Raw genomic sequence first — 5,698 nt, forward strand, 5'->3', positions numbered from 1 at the left:
GTAGGGAATATCATGGTATTCTACACTAGAACATAAGGGGAAAAAAAAACCTGTGTGCCGATGCATACGCCAATATACCGCTCGTGGCCTGAACAGGGTGAACGGGGCCTTGTGTTACATTAGGCGCTTACACCGAATATAGGACCAAAATGTGATGTGAAAAGGCGCGAACCCAAATTATTCTATACTGTTGTGACGTTCAAGGGAGGAAGAATCACTCCTATCTATTACTGCCACGTACCCTGCGGCCTCACTCAGACGAGCGTATTTCGCGTCCCTGTGTGGTCTGTTGAAATAACTGACCCGAGCAAATCAATGGGACTATTCACACTTGCCTGTTTTTTTCACGTTGTGCGAAACTCACTGCATATCCTATTTTGGCCTGTTTTTGTCACCCACTGAAGTCTATGGGTGCGTGAAGAACACGGACTCCCCCCTCCTCGTGCTGTCCGTGTTTCACACATCAGTTGCTAAAGAAAGGAGTAAAAAAAAAGCGGCGTGCTTGCCGAGAAACATGGACATGAAAATGCGATGCCACACGGAGCTGAAATGCATGATGTGCGGTCTGTTTTTTTTTTTTTTGCCGACGCAAAACGGAGCCGCTCGTCTGAATCCGGCCTAATACAGCACGGACGGGGTTATATTAGACAGCGGTAATTCTCATCTTGGAAATGTAAGTCGTATCCACAGGATGCAATATGCCACAAACGTCTGATAGGTGCCGGTTTCAGAGCAGAGAATGAGAACGGGATCTCTCGACCTAATCTGGTGAGGCGGCAGCTGCCAAATCCAGACTGAATCCATGGAGAAGTTGGCAAGATTCGGGAAACGGCGCATCACAGTGAGTTTGGCTGTTTCCGTAATCTCAGCCGCCTCTCTATGGATCCAGTGGCCGCGTTATCAGGTGGAGTCGTTGTTACCTGTTCTCTATCGCAGTGATCCCCAACCACCGGGCCGCCGACTAATACCGGGCGGCCGTATCTGGTATCCTCCCCGTTGGCCAAAGGGAGTTTCGGCCAAAAAACGCATCAAACTGTGGTACAGATTATGCCTGGAATTATCCGCGGTGGAAAACTGCTGATCATTTAGCTGGCCAGCTAGCAGCCCGGCCTCCAAGCAGCCTGTGATTGGCTGCAACGGCAGTCACACGGGATGAAACGTTATCCCAGGAGGCCAGCCTGGAGGAAGAACACAGAATTCTGGGTAAGTATAAGTTGTTTTTTTTCTTGAGTTGCGTTTTTGTGGCGGAATCACTGCAATAAATGCAACATCTGCTATTTGTTGCGGGATTTACCCTCCCATTGAATTCAATGGGGAAAACCCACAACAAATAAGCAGCGATTACCCAAATACGATTGACACGCTGCGGAATAAAACGCTGCATGTCAGTTTCTGAGCGGTTCTTCCGCTTATCATTTACGCTGCGTGCGGAGATTTGTTTTATCTCATCCACTTTGCTGCTACTGTATCTGTTGTGGATTTTCCGCAATGAATTCCGTTGTGGAAAATCTGCAGTATTTACGCAACGTGTGAACGGACTCTAACCCCCCCCCGGAAATATTTTCTGGCATGGTCGTGATTTTCGGGTCGGACGGCCCCAGAGTGTCATCCGCAAATCGCGGGCCGTGCACATGTCCGCGTGCATTAATGTCAATGAGCCTGGAAACCACAGTCATGCGCATGGGCCCATTGAAATCAATGGGGCCGCAATTCACCCGCAGATTTGCGGGTGCATTGCGGCCGCAGAAATACGTTTGTGCGCATGGGAAGATGGGAAAATCTCTACCGGATCGTGTTCCTGTTCACATCTTCCTCAGAGCGCAGAATCTCGGACACCGTTTACATCATAAGAAATAAAAAAAGAGAGAAGTCCGTTTTTAATGAGGATAAAACGTAATTTTTTTTTATATAAGAACTAAATTTACAGTGTATGACACGTCCTTCCAACAAACCATGAGATATCAAAACACAACGTATAGGAAATATACAGAGAATTGTATCGGAATTACCATGAAATAGACGATTCCAAGAGATTTTATCCCTTTAAATTGCACTTGTACTGTTATTACTGAACAGCTCGAAGGCAACGAGACCAGAAGTCACACGAAGGCCAGAAAATAAAACCGTGAAGGGTTAACGTCCGTCACTGGCGAAAAGGTGCTTCATATCTCGATATACTTTATATACAGTAGAAACCTCTGACGTGTAGAAACTTTATTATACATCAATCCAAACATTAGGCCGGGGCTGCGCCCATTGATTTTAACTCGAGTGACAGCTGCAGTCCACAAGATCGCATGCAATTCAATGTATTTATTTGGACTGCAGCTGTTACTCAAGAGTTAAAATCAATCCATAGTTCAGGTGTAGCCCTGGCCTAAGACTTTAAGGGAAACTCCACAGGGCAGGTCCTTTTAATTGAGGCCAATATAGAGATGCCCTAATTGCAGATAAGTGAGATGCGCCAAAATAATGGGCACCGTAGGCAGCTGCAGCGCCCGTCACTCCTCTCTGATGTCACCAACGCCCAGTTTCAGATGGGGCTAATCCTACGGAGATCTAATCTCCGTTCAATAGGGGGAGGGGTAGTAGTACCCTTGTAGATCTCTCCTAGAGAGTTGATCATGAAGAGTTAAACGCAACCAATGGGATGTCTGGGATCTGACCTAGACATGATGGACTAGTAGGGGCTGGTTAATCAGTTTGGAGTCTGTATCCCACGTCCTGCAGCTGATCGGGTCTGGGATAACTGATGGGAACTGATTTATATTAGGGCGTCTTACAAAAGCTGTAAATTAAAGGGATCTGTCCCGGTGCTGCGTTGCCTCTATAGCGAATGTCCATTTTTCAACACCAAGATTCAATGTGGATTCGTTTCTTAATTTATCTTTATAGCGGCCGGAGCTCCGATTTTCGAATACAAGTATTTCAATCCAGGTGGAGCTTCGTGTATACGACATCCATTAAATTCAGTAACACAATAAGCATTAAGCTCCCCCTAGTGGTGGCCGCAGGCAGAATAAATATCTTTTAACGTCTATGCAGGAGAAGTGGAGCTCAGACGGCCATGAAGATCTGTTAGGAAAGTCATCAGCGCAGGATTGTGAACCTATTAAGAGATAAACAGACCGGTGTTTGAGGGTGGACGTTCTCATGTAAAGTTATTATCCGTTACCGATAAAGGTTTTTTTTTCCCGTCTCCAGATGTGTTTCTGATATCACAGACTACAGTCAGCGGAGGAGCGAGTTTGCAGGTGGGCGCAGCTCTATCTATCCTATAAAAATGAGCCAGCGGGGGCCACTAACCTCACCGATCCTCCAGCCTATAAATGAGCGATCACCACATGAAGGGTCAATGCACACGATGCGTATGACGTGCAGTTTTACTGCGCTTATTTGCGTGCGGCAAATCCGCAGCATAATACAGTACCGGCATAGACAAAGATTCCCGGGAATCATCTCCACACTGCAGTATTTTTAGGGACGTAAATTGACCCGCGGTGCGTATTATCAAAAACCGCACATTCAGGTGCGTCTTTTTCCTGCAAATTTCTTGCGGTTTTGCTGCATATTTTCCGCAGCTAAATATGCCACGTTTGCATGTAGCCTAAGACTGCGGTCACACGTGGCGTATTTATCTTGTATTTCCGTGTTGCAGAAAACATTCCAATGTAAGCACATGAGAAAAATATTCTGCAGTGCAAGAAATTGAGAAAATCGGATTTGCAGAATATTTTTCCAATTGGACAGTTTTACGCAGTGGAAATACAAGCAAATACGCCACGTGTGACCGCGCCTTAAAGTGACAGCTGCGGGTGGTGGTTACCGGAGCCTCATCTGTCCACGCGGCCCGCGCCACTTTACATCGGCGCACTCCACTGCCGATCCCTACTGTCAGAAACCTCTACAATGTATTGACCCCCCTCCCAACTTCTCGCATCACCCCATAAATGTCAGGAGCAGATATTACACACGCGGCACCTCTTTCCGGGGGGCCCTGCAGACATAAATAATAGTCCAGACATTCAGAGCTTTCGCCGGACCTGAAAATAATCATGTACATAAACAGGAAAACGCTGCGGTCTGAAGGCAAAATCCACAGCAAATCTGGAAATCCTTCACTAGTCTTCTGTATAGCCGTTACTTATATCTGTTTCCGGGAAAGCTGGATGACAGCCAACATGGCCGCCATTGCGGCTCCTACAGTGATAACCACCCAGCTTCCTATGACTCTTGAAAAGCAAATTGGCCTAGTTATATAGAGAGACCAACAAACCTGCTCATCAGGAATCTGAAAAAGCTGGATCGCATCCCATTGTGGTCACCCAACTTTACCAGAAAAGGAAACCGTGACAGATGAGCCACAATCGGGATGACGTGGAGTTCGTCAGACTGAAAAGTAACTTAACGCCTTCAAAGAAAAGAAAACCGTAATTAAATAAATCTATTAGTGCAAGTCGAGCAGAGAAAAGTCAGCAGTTCGGATTATCCATTCATTCCCGCAGGCGGTCAGGGCATGCTGGGAGTTGTAGTTTTGCAATGGCTGGAGAGACAGTTTGGAGACTATTCCTATATTCCCTATATAATGACCAGGCGTACAGAAGCTCCCCCGCTGAGAATCATTTTGCAGGTTAAATCTATGTAGATGCCGAGTAAACTTGCAAATCCTCTGTACTCCAGTCACATCTAGAGCTGCATTCAGAATTCTGCTGATTAAACTTGCAAATACTTTGTACTCCAGTCACATCTAGAGCTGCATTCAGAATTCTGGTGATTTCCTCTTGGCTTCTCATGTTTTATGAACCACACATCTACCCTGCAGCCTCCTACAGCCCATGCTCTGCTGCGCCGCATTGTGGGAGGTGTAGTGTTTACACACAGACGCTGCGCACTGAACCGGAACGTGACTTTCTCTCCGTAGATTACACAGGACAGATTATTCCATATGATTATTATTATAAACCATTTTTCATATTGTTACATATTTTACATGATCATCGAGACAAATCTTAGACTGATGAGAGAACAGATTAGAGACTTCCACCACATTCCTCCTATACCCGGCGGGGCTCGCGTACAATCTACAGGTAACAGCCCGTTTGCTGACGGCTGATACACAAACAGGTAACAGCACACTTCGGATTTTCTTGTAGTGGAGGAGAAACGGTCGATATCGAGTTTGTGATGATGCTGAGCTGACTGTGCGTGGTGCAGAACAGCAGGGCCAAATCCTGCACACTCCAAACCTTCCAGGCCCCCCTCTCGCTGCTCTATACAGCACCCCCGGCTGGGAACATGTGGCCTATTTACCGGTCTTGAGTGGCACTGACTATAAAGGAACCCAGGTGACCAACACGAAGGGGCCAAATCAGAGGAAGCGCCTTGTGACACTTCCCAAGAGATCATGAAGTGCCCACCAGGGTGCAAAAAAAGAATAACGAAAAATTTCATACAGGTGTGAAAACAAACAAAACAACCAATAGGTGCGAGCACAGCCAAATTATTGTTAACCCCTTTCACGGTCACAGAGCTTTGACGCTGAAAGGGTTAAATCACAGCACGCTGAATTATAGTGTTGCGCCAAGTGCCATCAGCCGCCACGTGAAGAGGAGCGATGAGGAGACAACACTGATTGAAAAGGATCCAGCACATGTGATCGACTGCCTGGCTCCTCCCACTGATCTGATCCTCCCCTCTC

Source organism: Rhinoderma darwinii, chromosome 4, assembly GCF_050947455.1.
Source record: "Rhinoderma darwinii isolate aRhiDar2 chromosome 4, aRhiDar2.hap1, whole genome shotgun sequence".
NCBI lineage: Eukaryota > Metazoa > Chordata > Amphibia > Anura > Rhinodermatidae > Rhinoderma > Rhinoderma darwinii.